This window comes from Hydra vulgaris, chromosome 10, assembly GCF_038396675.1.
Source record: "Hydra vulgaris chromosome 10, alternate assembly HydraT2T_AEP".
Taxonomy (NCBI): Eukaryota; Metazoa; Cnidaria; class Hydrozoa; order Anthoathecata; family Hydridae; genus Hydra; species Hydra vulgaris.
In genome coordinates, this window is record NC_088929.1 from 49,518,536 (window position 1) to 49,541,517 (window position 22,982).

A 22,982-nucleotide genomic window follows, 5' to 3' on the forward strand; every position below is an offset into this window, starting at 1 on the left:
TAAAAGAAAAAGAAAAAATGTTGAAAAGCATTAATTAGTGACAATGACAAACCTGCAAACCTTGGGTACTAGGTGCATCATGGTTGCAAAGGCAACTTTGGGTGCATTTGATGCTGTTAACTCTGAATGAGCTTTTAAAACCTCATTACTATCTTCAAACCTGTAAAACCTGATCATTCTTAACACAAAAAATTACTGTTAATAAAACTGAAAAGAGTTTTTTTAAAAACAAATTTAAGGTCTGTTAACTTTACAAACTATACTATTAGATTTTACTTCACATTAATTAGCAGTATCTTGTTTAATTCTAATGCCATAGAGATGAAATATTAAAAAATGTATTTTCTGGTATTTGAAAAAAAAACCAAATAATTTCTTGCATATACATTTTTAAATGTATTTAATTTTAATTGTATTTGCATATTTGTACATGCATTTAATTTACAAGGACATACTTTAATTTTCCCAGAGAAATTTTTAACTCACAAAGAGTCGCATTTAATTTCTACTATATTTATTCGCTCCGCAGAACGGTTTTTTAAAACACTAATTTTGATTTAAAATATTCAGAGGTGGCGCAGTGGTTAAAGATATGCCTCAAAATCAAGAGATTTGAGGTTCGATAGCAGCCTGACCAGATAATCAACTTTGGTTTAAGGAACAAGGCGTGAACTACCAGATTAAATGGTCTCCCGTGGAAGTTTAAGACTGTTAGGTCTTCTTGGAGCACCATAGTATCTACTACTACTAAAAAGAATTATGATTATGAGATGCACTGTGATAATTTCCTGATGAAAAACTAAGGATAATTTGTTAACTACAATCTAGTTTATAGTTAGGGTAGATTAGGAAAATATGAGTACCTTAAGCGAAAATTGGAATATTTTCAAAAATAATTATGCTGGATCCAATATTATTGCAAATAAACAATTTTTAGGGATCCCTACTCATGATCTACATAGAAATTTGGGCACCTGAAATTTTTTCTTAAAAGTACAGAGGTTTTAAAAAAGTGGCAAAAGAGCTCATATTACCGAGACCACTTGGTACCGAGACCACTTGGTAATATGACCACTTGGTAATATGAGCACTTTAAATTAGCTCAAAAAAATAACATTAAGTAAAAAAAAACCAACGTGACAACTCGAACTAATTTTTGGAATATAATGATACGTTATTAACAAAACGTAACATTAAAAGATCAAATTTTAAACCACTTTTTGTTGAAACAATACTACTATGTTTTCCGCAAGAAAAAAAAAAAAAAATTTGTTCGTTATTTTTTCAATTTTAATAACTCAACCTTTGAACGAGTAAAATTCAAATTTTTTGAATTGTAATTACAGAAAAATATTTAGTATTGTTAAAATTTTGAAGTATTTGAACATGTTTTGTTTTTATCCAAAAAGCGATTAAAACCACTGCTATTTTAAGACTTTAAACTAGGTAATTTCAATGAAAAACACTGGGTAATTTGAGCATGCTCATATGACACAATGGTCATATTTGACATATTGGTCATTGAGCATGCTCATATGACACAATGACAAAATGGCATCTTTAAATAAAGTCAAAACTAAATGTTTCTATACATTGTTTTTCAAACAAAAAATGGATGGGATTTTTTGCTAACATATTTTTCTTTATAAAAAAATTTATTTCTTTATTTTAGTACTAAAATTTCGCGCCACAGATTTATTCAAGCGTGATGATATTTTTTTAACAAAACAAAAAAATTTACAGCATTTTAATTAGACGATAGCCGCTAATTACTGCATATAGATTTACGCTAATTGTACTGATTATAGTTATCACCAAAAAAAGTCGATTCAAAAAATACAAAGCAACTTTAACTTCACTGCTTTCATCTAAGAAATCTTTAAGAATGCTTATATTACCTTAATCTACACTATATACCTACATAACTACCCTAATATAACTTTTTAAAGTGATACCAGACAATATCATTAGAATTTCACATATAACGAATAATATTTTTTTTCTAAGAAAATACATTAACATATGCAAAAAATTCACATATGACAAATAATACTTTCCTTCAAAGCTTATATATATAAATAGATGAAAAAAAACTGAGACACAAAAACAAGTTTACACGTAAAAGAGGAAAGTTAGAAAATGAATATGGAAAAAAAGTACAATTTAAAATATAAAACGCGAGGTATGATGTAAATCAAGTAACAAACAAGGTCACACAAAATAGAAAAAACTTGATATATATCGCAATATAACTTGATATATATCGCAAAATAATAAATGAATTGATCAATTTTATGATTTGTGTGCAAATATTTGTATTATTATAGACGTTAACATTTTCTTCATTTAAAATCTGTTATTTGTAGAATGATGAACAATTACTTGACCTTAAAAGTTCTTATTTGAAACACGATACTTATACCTGAAATTACAGATTATGTTTCTGTTTTTTATATGTATATTTTATGTATATGTATATATTTATATGTATATTATATTTATAGATAGAATTTAGAAAATCTGTGTTGCTAAACTGCCCTGTAAACTAAAAAGTAAACTTTAAGAGGACAAAACTGAAATCTTAGAGCTTTAATTGATAAAATATGAAATATGGTTTGCTATTATTAAAACTAGAACTGTTGTTGTATGTGCAACTTAAAAATAATTTTAAATCTGAACATTTCAATATCAAATGTCACAGAGTTCATATAACGAATAGCTGACAAGCGTCTTGTTGTCTCCATCAATATAGTTAAAAGTAGCTGTGCCGCCAAGACGGCGGTTCAAAATAATAATTTATGAAATCCTAATCAAACAAACTTTTAAAAATAACATTGTTGAAGTTTATCTAATACAAAGCGTTGTATATCAAATATTCAAAATATAATATTTTTTTATACTACTCTATTTTTCGAAACAATTTATATGTATGTTTAATAAAAAAGAAAATCTTATCAAAAATTTCTTAATAGTCTGCAAATTTCAGGATTGTTGCCAACTACCACAAAAAACTTTTGGGCTGTGAATTTAAAATTGAAAGTTTTGCTCAACAACCAACAATTTTTTTGCCTGTTCAAAAAATATTCTAAGTGAATTTTCTAGGCTTTAAGTGAATTCTGGAACGCAATATAAAAAAATATGACAAAATATTGTGCTTTTAGATAAAGATCTGGCTGTATCTTTTATATTTAAGATAGATAACTCTAAAATACAGATCAAACTTCAAACTTGAGTATGTTTTGCTAGTATCAAATGAAAATGCTTTGCAAAAAAATGTAGCGAATGCAATGATGAATTGAGAAAAGATTGCATGTGATTGGTTTACCATCCTTTTTTATATACGAACTCAGAGCTTTTAAACAAAATAGTTACCAATGTGTCTGTTTTACGAAATATTGTGCCTTTTATGTCAGCGTTTCTTTGCAAAATTACAAAGATAATTTCAAAACTAATGACCTACAAGACTATATTTAGTTAGGTAACGGAAAGTGGTCATATGTATAAAATTAAATAGTTTTAAACTTATATCGTAAAATAAATATTAAACGTTGTTGTTTATAAAATCACTTATTTACTTTGTACAGTCACTCGTTTACATTTTGAAACACTAAACATGGTGAATGAGAAAAGAATAGCCATGTTGTTTTTCCTACCACACGATAAGCATAACCTACAGGTAGTAAACAGCAACAAATTTAGAAACTTAAAAAAAGTTGAGGAAAATCATCAGCATATGAATCATTTGCAGATTGTGGAAATAAATGAGACTCAATTATTTACTATATTAAAAAAGTTAATGAGAAAAAAGAAAACACAAGACAAGTGCAGAACATGTTTATTCTTGTCTTGCATTTTGGTAAGCATATTTGGAAAGTCTGACTGAAAAAAACTGCTTCTTTCAGTTTCAAGTTTGCAAGTAACGGTCTCACAAAAAATGTGATTCACATGCTCTCAAAACTATATTTGTATTAATTGCAAAATGGGCGTTAAATATAAACAGTTATTAATCAGTAATTATTTCATATTTTTTCTGTCCGTGAAGAACTTATTAATACTTTGTTTATCTATGTCTTTTAAAAAATTTGTTTAAAAAGTTGTTTAGTTTAAACCTTATTCATTCTGGATCACGCCTTCAAGACGCAAAATAAATTTAAACCCCATTTATTTTTCTCACGCCTAACCGCGTGTGCTAAAACTTAACCTCGTGTGCTGAATTTTCTTACTCTATTATATCGCACCATTTCCACATTAACGCGCGGCTGAAAAAGTCTCACAGTGTTCTTATCGCGGTCTTGTCAAGGGCACTCTCCATCTTGAATTTTGAAAATTTCACACTGCAGCAATTTTATTGATTATAACTAAATTTTACAACTTATTGAACATATTTTTTTATTATTTTTTTTTATTAGATTTTATTCTGATGCTTATGTTCAAAAATAATAGAAAAAACTAAATAATAAAAAATACACAGAAAATTATTATCAAGTTAGATTTATATAGATTTTATAAGATTTAATTATTATTATTATTAAATATGTATTAAGAAAATACGAGCAAAGCAATGTGTATTTCTGCAGTGTGTGGTGTATGCTATAACTGATTTCTCAACTTTGTTGAGAATTCTATTATTGCATATACAACTCTAAAACATAATTAGAATTTATGATTAGAGTAACTATTTTGTAGAATGATAGTGAATCAGTTATACAAAATTAAATAAATCTTGCATGTATATGAAAAAGACGTTTAGTTTTAAAATTTGCTTTTATAAATTAGATTTTGAAGTTTAATCCAATCACGAAACTGACATTGAAGACAATGAGTATGTTGAGTACGAGAGACTAAATAGAAATCCTAAGCGATTACTGACCTGCTACAAAAAGGTTAATTCTATAAATAGTGCACTTGATGCCAACTGTGCAGTAATACCCATCCCTAAAAAATAAACTATAAAATCCATAACAAGTACCGGTATTAAAAAAAATCTTGCTTTAAAAAGATTTTTTACAAACCAACCTCCCCCAAACAAACAGGTCGGCAGAGGGCATTGGATGTTGTATTTGGTAAAATTGGATCAATAAGATTTTTTAAAAATGCTAATTACTTGTAAATGCAATAAAAATTACCAATGAAATGATAAATAATATGACTGTGATACAAGCAGTAAATTCAGTAAAGTATTTTTGTCAAAAAACCATTTGTAAAAAAAACAATGCCTATTAAAATAGAAAGCATTATACAAAGTTAAATAACTTATCTGGATCCAACTTTTTTTTCGGACCTTTTTGGTCCAACAATATTCAGTGCCGCAATAAGCCGTGAGCCCTTTCTTTTCAAATGGTAAATCTTTGCTTTGACGAAGAATGTACTCGTCAGTATGTTAGATTTTCTCAATTTAGTCGACTGCTTGTAATGTTCAATTAACGTTGCATGCAAATTTTGAAACCTGTGATTTTTTGTGAGACCCTTTACCCAATAAGAACACAAGCGTCTTTCATGAAATAGAACCTAAATAAAACAGCAAAGTGAAGAATTTTTAATTTATGTCAACAACCTTCCGAAAATCTTAACAAAATTAGATTGCATAATTTTTGTAGATGATACCAATCAATTCTATTCTTTTAGCTAATTAGTGATTTTGAACGTAACACAAAATTAAAGTTAACAAATTCAAATTAAACTCAAACAAAACTAAATGTTTGTGAAAAAGTGAGGGCGTATTAAAACCCAATAATAATGTGTGAATAGCTTAACATACTTCAATTCAACGCTAATCAATATGAAACTAAAACTCTACTTTTTTTCTATAAATGTTTACGTGATTATATATACCATATATTATTTTCCCAGAGACTAGGTACTATCTAGTTTTTTAATTATCACTTTACAAAACTGGCTAATTGCTCTTTTAGCTAAGGTAATCTCTAATAAATGACGCTTAGAGACGTTTAAATTACAAAATTATTTTTAACATTAAAGTATTATTTACATTAACGACCTCGTGAACATATTCTTCCCTTTCGACCAAATTGTCAATATCTTTTGGTTCATTTGGTTTGAGAAGGCACACATACTAACCCATCGTTTCCAGGGTAAACCTCCGACCAAGTGGGCAATTGCCTCTTGAAATATTTTAGGATATTAATAATACCTGATACCCTATTGGGAATAGGTTTTAGTATCCATTAGGCTCTGCTATTTTTTTTGTGGTCGAAGCATGGGTATTTTTCATCCAACGATGCCAAAAATGCTTTAATAGTTCTTAACCTCAATACCACCTTCTTCTCTGGTTGAATGAAGCGGTACCCACTGCATCCGAGGTAAAACTACCACTTAATTGTCCAAAAAAAAAACAATTGAGTGTAAAAGGCGTGCAATCTTTGGAATCACTCAATTTGGTAAGTTAAAATGCTATTTAATACCAGCATGGCTTGTTGCCTCGTTTATTTTTTCTTTTTGCAGTTCGTGAATTTGCTCTTAGTTTGCTAATACAAAGTTGCGTTATCCGATATCATATCTTTCGGTGTTTTTTTTCGATTGCTCATCCTAAAAAATGCATTTAGAAATGAGTCAGCATTCAACCAATTGTGGATAATAGTGATCTTATCTGCGTCCACTCCACCATAAGTTACTATTTTATAAATTGTTTATTTTTACCCTCTCTAGATTACTAGTCCGCAGGCTTTTTTCCTATTGGTACGTAATACCGTTGTTTTGGATTTGAATGAGACTGAATTTCTTAAACTCTTTTTGTAACAGTCCAGGAATATGTATTTACGCTATCTGACCAAAATATAATATTCTCCATTTTTATTGTGCAAAGCAAAGCCTCTATGACGGAAAGCGCAAGTTTCAATTCTAACTCCGCGCTCATTAACTCTTGGAATCATTTATCTTTAAATCTTGGATGCATTAAATTTTGGAATGCTAAGCAAGTTTAATGGAGCGACACAAGTTTTCGACAAAAAAAAAAAAGAATTTAACATTCCACCTTTCACTTTTTTAACCTCAACTTTTTCTCAAAATGGATTTTAAACTGGTCCAATAGCATTTTGAGAAGCGTCGACAAATATGTAAAGAATTGAATAGATAATGTTTTAAAAATGTAAAAAACATCTTAATACATGTTTTTCGCATTGGTGTATGTTTTTAAGATTCGCTTAACCAGATATCTTATTTCATTCCAAGTTTCTCCTTTCCATAGTTCTTGAAACATTATATTTTCTCGGATAACAAAAAGAAACAAAAACTCGAGTCGATAAAAGAGTTTTTAGACATTTTAACATCTTTTACTCGTTACTGGTTCGGGTCGTAAAGTGAAGTTAAATGTAAACATATCTTTGCCTGCTTCCCAAAATACGCCCAATGTTTAAACTATGGCCTAATTTTCAATGTTTATATTTATTTTTGCTGCCTTGGTTCTAAAAAAGTGTACTCTATTACTTGCAGTAGCGGCAAAAACAATTCTGACTTTAGCAGTCTCCTTTCATAATTTTACGACACTGAAGTGTAGAAGAATCCATTAATTTTTGTATTCATTTGTAATTGTATTTGATATAACTTTTTTTAAATAATTCCATACTGTTTCTTTGTAAATTTTTGCCACATCCGGTGTTCTTTTAAGTCGTTTATTCGTACTTGTAATTTTACATACTGCCATTTAATTGTTGTTCGGTAACAACTTTGGATCTTCATTCCAAAGAATATCAATTTGATATTGCTAATCCACATAGCTTATTGAGTTTTGAGCTTGATTTAGAGCCATTTTGTCTGCAATAAGCCATAAAGCCTGCAATGATTAAATTTTGCCGAGGCAGTTTTGCGTGGTTTCATTCCCATTGCCAAGGCTAGATATCAGCATTTTAATAACTAAAATATTTTTAATCGAATATAATTCTATAGTATTTTTATACTGAATATAATAGAAAAAAAAAAAAGCGCCACGAGTATACTCGTACTTTAGCACTGGAGAAGAAATTTTTTTCTCCAGTGTCGAAGTACGAGTATACTCGTAGTGCCAATTATTTGTCAGTTATATGAGTATAAATCATTGCGTTGACTAGTAATGTAGCTTATTTGATTCATCAATATGAAGAACAAGAAACCGTTAGATTTTTTTGGCTATTTCTTACAGAAGAGCTTATAAATACTCAGTTGAAACTAATCGCTACGCAGCTCAAGATATAAGTAAGGAGCGTCCGCTCAGAAGAAACTCACGTTTTAAAGATTGGAAACCAATAAATTCAGAAGATATGCAGCAGTTCCTTGAAACTCTTCTTTGTATGAGATGTGTCAAACTGCCATCTTTACAACACTATTGGTCTAAGAACAGTCTCTATAAATTTCCATTATTTTCTCTCAATGAACCAATGAAGCTTCGGAAGGGAGGTCTTGTATTCAGGCAGTATGTGATAAATAAAAGACATAAGTATTGTATCAAGTTTTATGAGCTTTGCGAATCGGATGGTATTGCACTAAAAGTAAAAATCTACTTCCATCAGGTTACTCTTGATAAACATTTGTTGAGTAAAACGGGAGCTAATGTTTTAAATTTCTGGGAAACGGTTATCACCTGTACACCGATAATTTTTACAATTCTTTTAAATTAATAAAACACATGATAAATCAAAAAGCACACATTTGTGGTAAGTTAAGAATTGACCAAAAGTCAAACGAATGTAACAGGAAACAGGAAGACGTTATAAGCAGAAGAAGAGTGTAGTGGTTGACAAAAGAGACAGATTACTAATAATTAGCAACTTACATTCGTTGTAAATGATTGAAGTGAAGAACAGAAGAGGAGAAAAGAAAATGAAATCCAAGATTACAATCAATGTATTTCAGGAGAAAATAGGGCGGATGAAATTGAATCATATTATGATTGCCTAAGAAAGACAATTAGATGGTACAAAAAAGTAGCTCTTCATCTCTTTGATATTTTTGTGTTTAATGCTTACTGTCTAAGCAACAAATATGGAGCAGATAATAAAATTTCTTTGCCAAAGTTTGAGAATTAGTTGTTACGGATTTATTGGGTGAACGTTTAAAAGAAATAGTTCCTTGAATCACTAATAATAGCTTTCACTACTTGTATTTAATACCACCAAATGAAAAGAAAAAAAACTCCCAACAAAACCATGTCGAGTCGGCTCTAAAATAAAACGTGAAGAAAGGTATTAATGTTTGTGAAAATAGACCTCCGTTATGTATAAGCCAATATGTCAGAATGTATTATTCAAATGAATAGGTTTACATTTTAATTTTCATGAAATAAAATAAAACAATATAAATACTTTTATCTTAAAATTGCAATCGTCTTTATTGCACCAAAGTGGATGTTTTATTCTCTTGGTGTTTAAACTGTATATTAACTTCATAATGAGTTATTTTACTGTGTACCTGGTACTGTGTTCTTTCTGTTTAAGAAATTGACAACTAATTATTCAAAAGTTATTTCACTTTTAAAAGGAACTTTTCTTACGCTAAAATGAATCTTTAAACATACAAAAAACGTTAATCAAATTTTTAATTATAATAATATTCTCTAAAAACCAAAAAATAGATAACAAATCTCAAAAACATCTAAAACTAACTCTTATATAATATTTTATATAAAGTGCTCCACACTAAAAAACAGAGATATTTTTGTAATAACTTATGCCCAAATTCTTTTAATTATAATTGGTATGATTTTGACAGAGAAAGTTTCATGTAACCTCCACAGGGTTTTGTCTTAGACCATATAGAAAGCTTTATTGTCCATCCAATCCATGTTTTGTTGCTACAATCTTGTAAGCTTGTATCATACCGCTGTATGATACAATGCTTGATTGTATCATACAGGGGTATGATACAATCAAGCAGTGCATCATTATGTAATTCAAAAACATGGATTAGAAAGACAAAATCAACTTGGAATTATCAAAATTGTTTTTTTTGAGAAGCACTTAATAAGTTTAATTAAAAATTCATCTTATTATTTAATTATTAGTGGGGGAAAAGCAAAAAATTAAAAATTCATCTTATTATTTAATTATTAGAGGGGGATAAGCAAAAAATTAAAAACTCATCTTATTATTTAATTATTAGAGGGGGATAAGCAAAAAACCATGGAGCTACCTTGGCCGCAGCATAGAGATTTTACAATGTGCTTTTTATAAAATACGTACCTGTTATAAAGTTAATATTGTTAATTGTTTTAAAATTTTATACTGTTATAAAGTTAATATTGTTAATTGTTTTAAAAAATTATTTATGTCCGACTTGAATCATTTATTATAAAACTAAATGGGAACCAAAAAATCCAAAACATGTTTCAAAAGAAAGAACTTAACTTTTCAGTCATTACTACCTAAGAGTTTCTAAAATCAGCAACAGTAAAGATAATGAATATATATATATATATATATATATATATATATAATATATATATATATATATATATATATATATATATATATATATATATATATATATATATACATATATGTGTGTGTGTGTGTGTATATATATATATATATATATATATATATATATATATATATATATATATATATATATATATATATATATATATATATATATACTATTTTCTTTATGATAATGATATTGTCATTTGCATCATAACCAAAGATTTCCAAAATTTATTTGACTTACTTTCAAGTCATGTTTTGAGAAATGATATTGTTTTAATTGATAACATCATTCTTAAAAAGTTTAGTTCAATTAGAGTTTATCTAGTTAGCCGATTTGGCTTATAAGATTAACGTTATCGCATGGTTATCAGTTATTGTAATTTTTTCACAAAAAACTCGCTTCATGATCTTTAGTTCAATTTAATCCATATAAGAATATATTTGATCTGTATTTAAAGAATCCGTAATGTACCAGTGCTTGCAAGCCATCAGTGAAACATAGCGTTTACTTCTGTGGTAATTCGTAAGTTACTATACTACCCATTGTAATTGTTGCAAAGCAGCGAGAAACATATATATATGTATATATATATATATATATATATATATATATATATTTATATATATATATATATACATATATATTTATTTATATATATATATATATAAATATATATATATATATATATATATATATATATATATATATATATATATATATATGTATATATATATATATATATATATATATATATATATATATATATATATATATATATATATATATATATATATATATATATATATATTACCAACTGATGACTAAAAAATGAGACAAATTTAAAATTGTTATTACAGCCATAGTTACATAGCTATCAAATTTAATTTAAAATAAATTTATAAACTACTATATGATGTTTAAAAAAATATATTTATTGGTTTTCAATAACATCATTAAAAGCAATTCGACCTAGAAGAACTGAAGTCATTGAAGCATAACGTTTTGCCATTTCCGGATCCATTTTGTGAAGACAATTCACAATACGCCGTTTAGTTGAGGAATGCTTGTTGCTTGCAAATTGTCCTCGTAGACTAAGCGTTTCAACTGACCCCAAAAGTCCTCAATTGGTCGAGCTTCTGGTACATTGGGTAAACTTTTTACCTTTGGCAGGTATTTGATGTTATTGGCATCGAGAAAAGAAACCACTTCATTTGCATAGTGCGAGCTAGCTAAATCTGGCCAGAACAAGTACTCTTCATTTTTTAAATGTTCATCAATGAAGAATATTGAACGCTTGCGGAGACATCCGATGTATGCTTGTTTGTTGATTGCCAAGGCCACTTTCAAAAGACATTGGTTTTGAAGTCCCCTCGAGCGATATAATCAAAGAGACTAACACCTTTTCCTCGTACTTCTTCTTTCTTTTTATTTGACGTCGCTAGTTGTAGATGACACGTCGCTAGAATAGAAGCCAGCGTTGCGAGCCAATGTTGTATTCGCATATGCGAAATATGATTCGTTATCCAAGACAAAATCAAAATTCCTAAAATTGCGATATATATGCCGACACAAAGGTTTGATTCGAGCTAGTTGGCTTTCGCTTCGATGTGGAATATTTTTCTTCTTGAGATATCTAATATTCGTCTTGTTTTTAAGAATTTTAGATATATACGATTGGTCACAATCAAACCTTCGAGCTACTTGACGTTGTGAAACACCGTGATGATGATCTAATGGTCAATTGGTCTATGTACTTTTTGTCCATTTTTTTCGCCTTTGGACCGCTTCCTTTTTTTCGTTGATAGCCTAAACTATTGTCTACACATTCTAGAGCACGATATATGGTAGCTTTTAATGCTCCTTCATCTAGAAAGTGTTTTACTGTGAAGATTTTTGGCTTTTCCAGATGCGATTTTCTAAATTGGAAAATGCGTTTTCTTAAGTCTTCTTGTAAACTTGTTTTATACGGAGCCATTTTAGTTAATATTTTAAAACTGTAATATAATTTTAATGAAATATTAAATTCCCTATAAATATACTAATTTATTTCAATTGCATGATTATGAATAGCATACATAAATTGATTTAAATTTTGTCTCATTTTTTAGTCATCAGGTGTTATAATACAATTCTTGAAGTCTGATATATCCATTCAAAAACTACTGACAATAAAATGCATCTTTATTATCTTAGAACTAAATCTATAAACTTTAATATATATATATATATATATATATATATATATATATATATATATATATATATATACATATATTAATAAAAATCACAATATTTTTTATTCTTGACATGTTTCGTAGTCTTACTACATTTTCAAAAGATTTAATTTACAATTAAAACTCTGGTAAATAAATTTAAAAACTGAAGACAATACAGAGAAAAATTAACGTACAAATAAACTTGTTACAAACCAATTAAAAATTATATTACAAATTATGAGAAAATAATAATAATAATATAGTAATTTAGATAGATACATTTATAATATAATGAGATGTTTGTTTATTTAAAGAAGGATTTTCCCATTTAATATGAAGTGCTTCTTTTATTTTTAATTTGTTAATGGTAGAGGCAGTATCTGAAATCTGAAAGCAATTATAATTAGTTAGTGTTTTACAATAAATGGATTAACTGTGATTAATTTCAACTGTGCAGATTTTACGAAAATTGGAAAAGCTTTTTATCAAAAGTAACAAAGCCCGTTTGGACATAAACTTACTTAAAAACTGCAAGCTATTTAAAGTATACCCAAAGTATTTAGGATTTAACATACCTCATGAAAACCACAATGATATAATGTCGATAAAAAGAAGGTTACAACTTTAAAATGGGTTATACAAAATAGAGTGCTCAATGCTCTTAAAAAAACAGAGAAGTAATAAATTGTTAAAAAATCACTTAACAAAAATTTTTTATTTAACACTGTGTTACATAAATAAAGTCTCATCACAAATAAATGATCAAATTACAAAAACTATAATAAATACAAAAAAGAAATGCTGAATAAAAAACGAATAGAAAATTGTAATAGTCCAATGAGTGGAAATTGTTTATCAAAAAACATGGTAAATAAATGTGTTGTTTCCTCTAAGAAAGTACCTGATACATTGGCTTAACAATACATTGGCTTAACAGTGGGTAAATGAAAAAAAGTTTTAGCAATCATAAGCAATCCTTTAAAAATACAAAGTATTCAAAAGACACCATGCTGTCAAAGTACAAATGGGATTTAAAAGAAATAAGTATTGATGATTTTATACTGAAATGGTCCATTCTTAAAACGGCACATGCACATAACAATATTTCCAAAAAATCCATACTATGCCTTATAGAAAAAATTAAAACAGTTACATGCGAACCAAGAATGTTTATTAAACAAAAAATTGAAATTGGTTTTTTAATGCAGGCACAAAAACAAGTTTCTCCTAAAAACTGTAAAAATAAGCGAGCTCAAAAAATAATACGTTAATAACCCTCTTTAAAAAATATTTTTTCAAAAAAGCAGAAGTAACCAATTCTGAAGAACTTTTTGTACAGTAATATCAGCATATTCCACAAACATGTAAAAGTTTGCAGTAGTGATGACATTTATGACTTCCTGTAACTAAGTTTTTTGGTATAAATTGAAGTTATATTAATTTGATCATTTATTTCTGATGAGTCCTAATTGATAAAGCACAGTGTTAAATAAAAAATTTTTCTTAAGTGATTTTCTACCAATTTATATATATATATATATAAATTTATTAATATTATATATATATATATATATATATATATATATATATATATATATATATATATATATATATATATATATATATATATATATATATATATATATATATAAATATACTCATATATATAATTATATATACATATATATATATATATATATACATAAATATATATATGTATATATATATATATAAGTATATATATATATATATATATATATATATATATATATATATATATATATATATATATATATATATATATATATATATATCGATAGGTTAGTTCTAAAATATTTTATGTCCGTTTAAGACAGTTGTGAGAAAAACAAATTTAAAAGTTTAAACTTGTATACAAATTTAAATATTTAAAAACATACATATAATTGAATAACTTAAAATGGATATCTTCTCCGCTCCCAATGATTTGGTAGACGGTAGAGGGTGCAGATATCAATATTTCAACATTCATAACTAAATATAGTTAAATTTAGACATACAGTGTTTCAGAATTACCCCATTGATATATATATATATATATATATATGTATATATATATATATATATATATATATATATATATATATATATATATATATATATATATATATATATATATGTATATATATATATATATATATATATATATATATATATATATACATATATATATATATAGATGCAAAAAAACATGTTTTTTTGCTATTATTTAGTTTTGTTTGAGTATTTTAGATTCTATATTAGATTATATTAAAATTAATTTATTAAAGCATAAGATTTTTTTTATTGCTAAAAAGGTTAACAAACTATTTGTTCTTTTCAAAATTTGAATTCAAAAAATGATAAGAAATAATTCTATTTTTAGTTTTTTTAATCTAAAACAACATTCTTGGTCAAGTGACTCAAATTCTTGTTCAGGTGACTCTTCATCCGAAACATTTATTGATTCATGAGATTTATCTGAAATATTTATTAGTTCTTTAGGCAGAATTGGTTAATGTGTTGCACAGATATCAATTGCTTTAAGTTTGAAATTTTGCGATACAAACACTAGTTTTGCTGCTCTTTCATTTGTTAATCTGTTTCTTTTGGCACTGTGAATATTTGCATAACTGCTAAAACTTCTTTCGCAAGCAGCACTTGTAGCAGAAGGCTGAAGAAATGAAATTGGGACATGACTGTGTCATCATTTAAAAATTTGTGTTTGACTTCAACTGGACATTTTCTACATTTCTTAATATGCAAGGCCATTCGTATTTCACTTTTCGACATAACATCATTGCAAAAAGAACATTAAACTCTTTCTGCTTTGCTCACCTGGCTTGCTGGCTTAAATAAAATGCTCACAGATGTTTTCTTTCTACCCCCAGTGAGGAAACAGACTACTCCATTATTACTACTCATTAGTATGTTCTATTCAAACAACTAAATGATGTGACTATTTTGATTAGAAAACTGTTTAATTAATGCTTACAATACCTTATAATGGGTATAAAATAATTTCATAATTCAGTAACAGTATTAAAAAAACTACTAATAATAATTGTATCACTGAAAATTAACTTTACCAAAAATTATGATAAACTGGTACATTAAGTATTTTTAAAACAACAATATATCATCATTAATAATCTTATGTTTCAAAACTATTAACATAAAGGTATAAAATTAAAAAATAAAAATACTACAACACCCTTATGCAATATTATTTATAACATGATTGAAAATACTATTTCCGCTTTCTGAAATTAAATGTTGACAAATATAATTTATTTGCAATTGCAGAAATAAAACTAAAAAACAAAAAGCATAAAATAAAATAGCAAAGTTAAAAAAAAAAATTAAAATTATGCAAAACTTATACAATACATATAAATTCTGCATTGCAGTGTTACTTCATTTATAAATTAAAAACTTCATTTATAAATTATAAAGTTCTCATTCATTCTACAAATTACAATAATTAGTTTTCATTCATTATTTTGAAAAATTTGTTTTTATCGTTAAGGTAAAATAGTTTTGAACTCAAAAAACATATCTTCAGAAAAAAACAAACAAAAAAAGTTTTACTTATAATGTCTTTGTATTTTATAAAAAAAATGTTTCTTTAAACAATTTTTTTAATTTTATTTTAGCTTAATATAAGTAAGTTATTGCAGAAAAATTATTAAAGTTATTTGATGAACATTTGAAGAACTTGTAAAACAAGACAGATAAATGGTATGTTAAAAAGGAGAATGACAAAGTCTTCTAATAAATATCTCCTAAAAACACACTGATGAAGTGATATTTATTTAAATGTTAAAGTTCAAGGTGTTAAAGTAGTTATTTAAAAAAATACACACAAAAATATATATATATATATATATATATAACCAAAAATTCTTTTAAGCACCAAAAGTTTCTTGTTTATGAATATATATATATATATATATATATATATATATATATATATATATATATATATATATATATATATATATATATATATATATATATATATATATATATATATGTATATATATATATATATATATATATATATATATATATTTATATATATATGTATATATATATATATATATATATTTATATATATATATATATATATATATATATATATATATATATATATATATATATATATATATATATATATATATATTTTTTTTTTTTTTTTGGTAAAGCTTTTGACAAAGTTCCAAATCAACGAATGCTTTACAAATTAAAAATGTACGGAAACGAAGGCAATCTTCTCAATTGGATAAAAGCATTTCTACTCAACAGGTCTCAACGAGTCATCCTTGGCGACACTCAATCGAAATGGTTACCTGTGACAAGTGGAGTTCCGCAAGGATCAGTCTTGGGTCCAATTTTATTTGTCATTTTCATCAATGATCTGCCGGATGTAATAAGCAAAGAAAACATTTGTAAGATCTAAGCTGATGACACTAAAATTCAAAGCATTATCAACTCATTTACTACTCAACTTCAACTCCAATCAGATATTATCCAAATTGTCTAGTGGACTAAATCTTGGCTCATGGAACTAAATGCAAAGAAATGGAAGGTCATGCACTTTGGACAAAAAAATTAACTCCTTTCAAGTACTCAATGGAGAAAATAGGCCCTTGTCAAGGAAGCAACCACCTCTGAGCGTGACTTGGGAATTCAAATTACCAATGATCTTAAAGTAGAAACCCAATCCTTCATTGCCTCATGTAAACCAAATCAAATGCTAGGCATCCTAAAACAAACTTTCCAATCTCGTTATGCTTCTTTATGGAGCCAACTCTATTCCACCTACATCCGTCCTTTACTTAAGTTTGCAATTCCAGCTTGGAACCCTCATTTGGTGAAGGATGAACAAACTATTGAATCAATACAGCGCATAGCCACAAAAATACCAGACAAACTAAAAAGGTTAGACTACAAGTCCAGATGTTTACATCTTGGCCTATCTTCTAATATTGAACGTCGTAAACGAGGTGACCTCATCCAAAAATACAAAATTATTAATAACATCGACATAGTCAACTGGCACTTTCCTCTCATCACAATTCCACCAAGAACAAGATACAGAGAAAGAATTCACCGTGAAAAGTACAGCAACAATTTAGCTCGTTTCCACTTTTTTAACAACCGCATTGCCAATGCATGGAACATGTTACCAGATAAAGTAATCGGTTCTCCAACTATCAACAGTTTTACCGCGAGCCTCGATAAGCTCTAATGCTACTTCAGCTCGTTGCTATCCTTAGTGAAAGTTGCAATATGAGCTTCACAAAAACTAACTATAATCTGACAATCTATGATTTGTATTTTGTTAATTATTTTTACTTTTGTTGTAACAAATATACTACTACTACTACTACTACTACTACTACTACTACTACTACTACTACTACTACTACTACTACTACTACTACTACTACTACTACTACTACTACTACTACTACTACTACTACTACTACTACTACTACTACTACTACTACTACTACTACTACTACTACTACTACTACTACTACTACTACTACTACTACTACTACTACTACTACTACTACTACTACTACTACTACTACTACTTCTATACATATATATATATATAAACTAATTAAAACATCAGATAATGCGAATTCTAGCAATTCTAAATAATTTGTTTGAAATTTTTGCCGGATTATAGGCACCGGCATCATTAGCATATAATATAATTACTAAAATTGTGACCGTTATAACAACCAAAATTTTTTTAAATTTTGACGTCACCTTATTTTACTTAAGTATAAAAAAAAATGAAATCCAAAAAATGAAGTACAAAAATTTTTTTGACATTTGTTTTGTCCATTGTCCAAACTAGTATCACCGTACATTGGAGAACATTGATGTTTTTGTATCTCCAAGACTTCACGGACTTTTCTTTCAAACTTTTTATCCTCAACTTTAAGTGTTTCTGCCCAATCCCATTCAATATCCTCATCGCAATTTACTTTATGCAAAGCTAATTAAGACTGGTTTAACTTGCCTTTAGTCAAAAATTGTTAATGTTGTTGAACCCTTGTTCTTATTTGAAGTTTCGATTCACGGACACTTTGGAGCATTTCACTTAATTAAATAGGTTCCAGGTTGGCTGTTGCGTGGTAATTTTGATTTATTTCTAGACGTTAATAGCGTTTTTAGGTTAGCATTTGACTTAAAAACAGTTCTGTAACCAGCTTTTCTGAAAATTCTTCTAAGTCTGGAAGATATTATTGGTATCCATGGTGAAGAAACTGTAGGAAGGTTATTACAGTTTGATAGAGTTTCATTTTTGTTTGCTAAACGTTTTTTTCGAACGTGATAAAAATATCTTTTTTTGTGATAAAAATAGCATTTTTTTATCGTACCCATTTTCAGTAAACACTTGAGTTAAAAAATTTATCTCATCTTTTAAATGGTTTTCGCTGCATATTGTGTATGCTCTGTGTATATATACACAGAGCATACACAATATGCATATGGATATATATCCGTTGAAAATTGCGTTTGAAATTTTGGGATCGTGATTAACATTATATCAATCGGGTCCATTACGGCTCGAAATCTTGATGATAAAACTTCTGGCAAACCCACAACAAACGCCAAACGCACAGACTCCTCTGATAATTTAGCAAGATAGGCTAATCGTCTTAAATCAGCCAAAAACACGTCGGCTTTTTCTCCGTCACATAATTTTCGTTTTGTAAACAGTTCATATGCAGTATAAGCATCTACAGAAAACGCCGCTAATAACACACGCTCGACTTCCACAACATCGTTTTTATCTTCAGCGGTTAAAGCATCGAACACTGCATAAGCAGCTTCTCTGAGAAGAATCGGAAAAAGTAGTTCAAGCTTTAAGTACTGTACTGGTGTTGTGGTAGAGCTTTTGCTTCATAAACATTCTAATATACATACATTATATATATACATTGTGTATATATATATATATATATATATATATATATATATATATATATATATATATATATATATATATATATATATATATATATATATATATATATATATACATATATATATATGTATATATATATATATACATATGAAGAATCCACGGGGAGAAACGGCATGGTCCCATTTTGAAAATTTTGACATTTTACACTTTCCAACTTTATAAACAATATTACTATACTTTTTATTTGAATTCAAATCAAATAAACGACTGGACTATTAAAGTTTGATGGAACTAAATTCCTTTTTTTTTATTATACAAAATCTCCCCGAAAAGACAAGTTTTTATGAACTCAAATAATATTCGCAACTTACTAATAGACATAAACCAAGTTTACCGTATTTATTTTTTGAGTTATCAAGACTCATACATAAGGTTTTAAGTCTTTGTCTTTTAAAATTATCGCTGGTGATTTGGTTAATGTAAATAAAATAATAAAAATGGCGACACTTGGAATACCATTAGAAGTGCCAAAGAAATCCAAGAAAAGAAAAAGTATGGAAAGATTGCGTGAAAGTATAAAAAAAACAAAGACTAGCTTCGCATAAAACAGGACTTGAATGTAATTGTAAAATGTTAAAATGCTTCGAAATTGTTAAAGAAGAAGATAGAAAAGTTTTATTGAGATATTTTAACTCTCTATCGAGCAAGGATGCTCAAAATTCGTATCTTGCTAGCTTAAGAACTTTAAATAACGTTTTAAGAAGAAGATCACGAAACATTAACTCAAAAGGTTATAATAGCAGTTACAAATATAAAATTTTTATTACAAATCTCGAAATACTTACGAGTAAGAGTTCGTTTGTTTATGTTTGCTTTTCTGCATTTATTTCAATTTTGGGCATAAAGAAGGGAAGATTGGAGACCATTAAAAGAAGCCTTTTGACTACAGGTAAGTTTTACATTTTCATTGAATATAAAATAATTTTTTTATTGGAAGTTTTCAAATATATAAAAGTTACGTTTTTTCTCATTACAGGTCACTCTACCCAGGATAGAAGAGGTCAACACAAAAATCAATATAATAATTTTACTCCTGAACTAAAAACTAAAATATGTGATCACATTTCTTCTTTCAAAGGTCGAGAGTCCCTCTATTCTTAAAAAAAAACTAGATGACTATATCTTCCTCAAGAATTAAATATAACTAAGATGTATGATCTATTTAAAATCAAATATGCGAATAATAAATTGTCATATGAAACTTATCGCAACATATTTAACACTAGTTTTAACATTTCATTTGGGTACCCAAGGGCTGACACGTGTCCTAAATGTGATGAGTTTAAAATTAAAATTGATGCAATAAAAATTGAATTATCTTTTATTTCAGAATGTACAAAGCTTGGACAACAATTGCATAAGCTAGAACTACAGAAAGAACAGCATCACAAGGATGCAGAAACATTTTATGTTAGGAAAAGAAATGCTTGGTTTGAAGCACTAAGGGAGAACAAATTTGAGGCAATTGCTTTTGATTTCCAAAAAAATCCTAACCTACTAAATCAATCAACCAACGAATTTTACTACAAACAAAAATTAGCACTTTTTTCGTTTAATATTTATGTGCTTTCAAAAAATGAAGTTTATTTGTATTGTTATGATGAAACTATAGCTAAAAAAGGGGCTGACGAGGTAACTTCCATGTTATATGATTTTTTTATAAAACATTTAGACAAAGACATTCGATCTGTAGAGCTATTTTGTGATTCATGTGCTGGCCAAAACAAAAACTATACATAAATTCGTTTTATAGATTTTCTTATTCATGAAAAAAAAAGGTTTGACTTTATTAAAGTTACATTTTCTGAACGTGGCCATTCTTATATGGAATGTGATAAAGATTTATAATCTTGTAATATGTTTCTTATTTCAAACTTAAATTACAATAGTTTATATAATCCAGTGCTCAGTTTCTCCACATTCAGCCTTAAGTGCTTCTGATCACAGTTTGATCTCTATAAACTATTATCCATTCTTATTCATCATCTGAGTCCCCCTATCATCGTAACTCTTACAACTACCTTAAAACTAACTCTTTCCGTAATTTTCTTCGTGATGAAACTTGGGTAGATATCTTTCGTCTTACTGTCGACTAATGTGCTTCTAACATAACTTTGTGGAATCAGGCTGGCATGGAATCATTTGTTCCCTCTCGACGGTTCCAGGTCAAGCCTCTTCCTTCTTCATGATTTTCATCACATTGTGCTGCTGCAATCGCTAATCGAAACTGTTGCTTCCATATCTATCAGCAAAGCAATTCTCCAGAAAACAGACGTCTGTTAATTACTGCTAAAAGCTTTTGTAAAAAGGTTTTGTCAAACGCCAAAGCCTGCTATTCTCAGCTCACGAAATCTCGTATTTCATCACAAAAATTAGGCTCTCGTCACTTCTAGAGAATCTTTAATAGTATCAATAATAAAAGGAAATCTGTTATTCCACCTCTCTTGTACGGTTCAGACTTTTTCACCTTTTCTAATGACAGAGCTGTATTGTTTGCTAAGAACTTTTCATCAATATCATCTCTTGATTCCGCTAGTTGCGTTCTACCTGATATTGCCAACAAACAGGTTGATCCATTGATTGAAATTCGTATCACTTCAGCTCCTGTATCTAAAGTGATTTCCTGCTTAGAATCTTCTACAGCTTGTGGCCCGAACAACATACCTGTTATTGTCTTGCAGAAGGGTTCTTCGGAGAGTCGTCGTCTACACTTTTAAAACTATTCAACAAGTGCTTATCAGAGTCTTGTTTTCCAGCCTGCTTGAAAGCGGCATCTGTTATCCCTATTTTCGAAAGTTCTAGAGAGCGATCTGATTCGTCTAACTAATGTCCCATTAGTCTTCTTCCTGTGATAAGCAAGGTTTTTGAATCTCTCATCTTGAATCTAATAACTTACTTTCTGATCATTAATATGGGTATCAATCTTCTCGTTCTACAGCTAATTTGCTAACAGTAATAACCGATAGGTTTTATTGTGCATTAGATAAAAGTGGAGAGGTTAAGGCCATTGCTCTTGACATTTTGGAAGCTTTTGATAAAGATTGGCATGCTGGTCTTTTTTTTATAAGCTTTCTTTATACGGTGTATCTGGTAACATCTTTAAGATTATTGAATCCTTTCCTTTCAATCGTAGTATAAAAGTTATCCTCGATGGACAGCACTCTTTTCTTATTCTGTTACTTCAGGGGTTCCCCAAGGTTCAATCCTTGGCCCTATACTCTTTTTATTTTACATTAACAATCATCCGGATATTCTCACATCTAAGGTGGCATTGTTTGTTTATGATACTACCATTTATTCTTGTTATGATAAGAAGC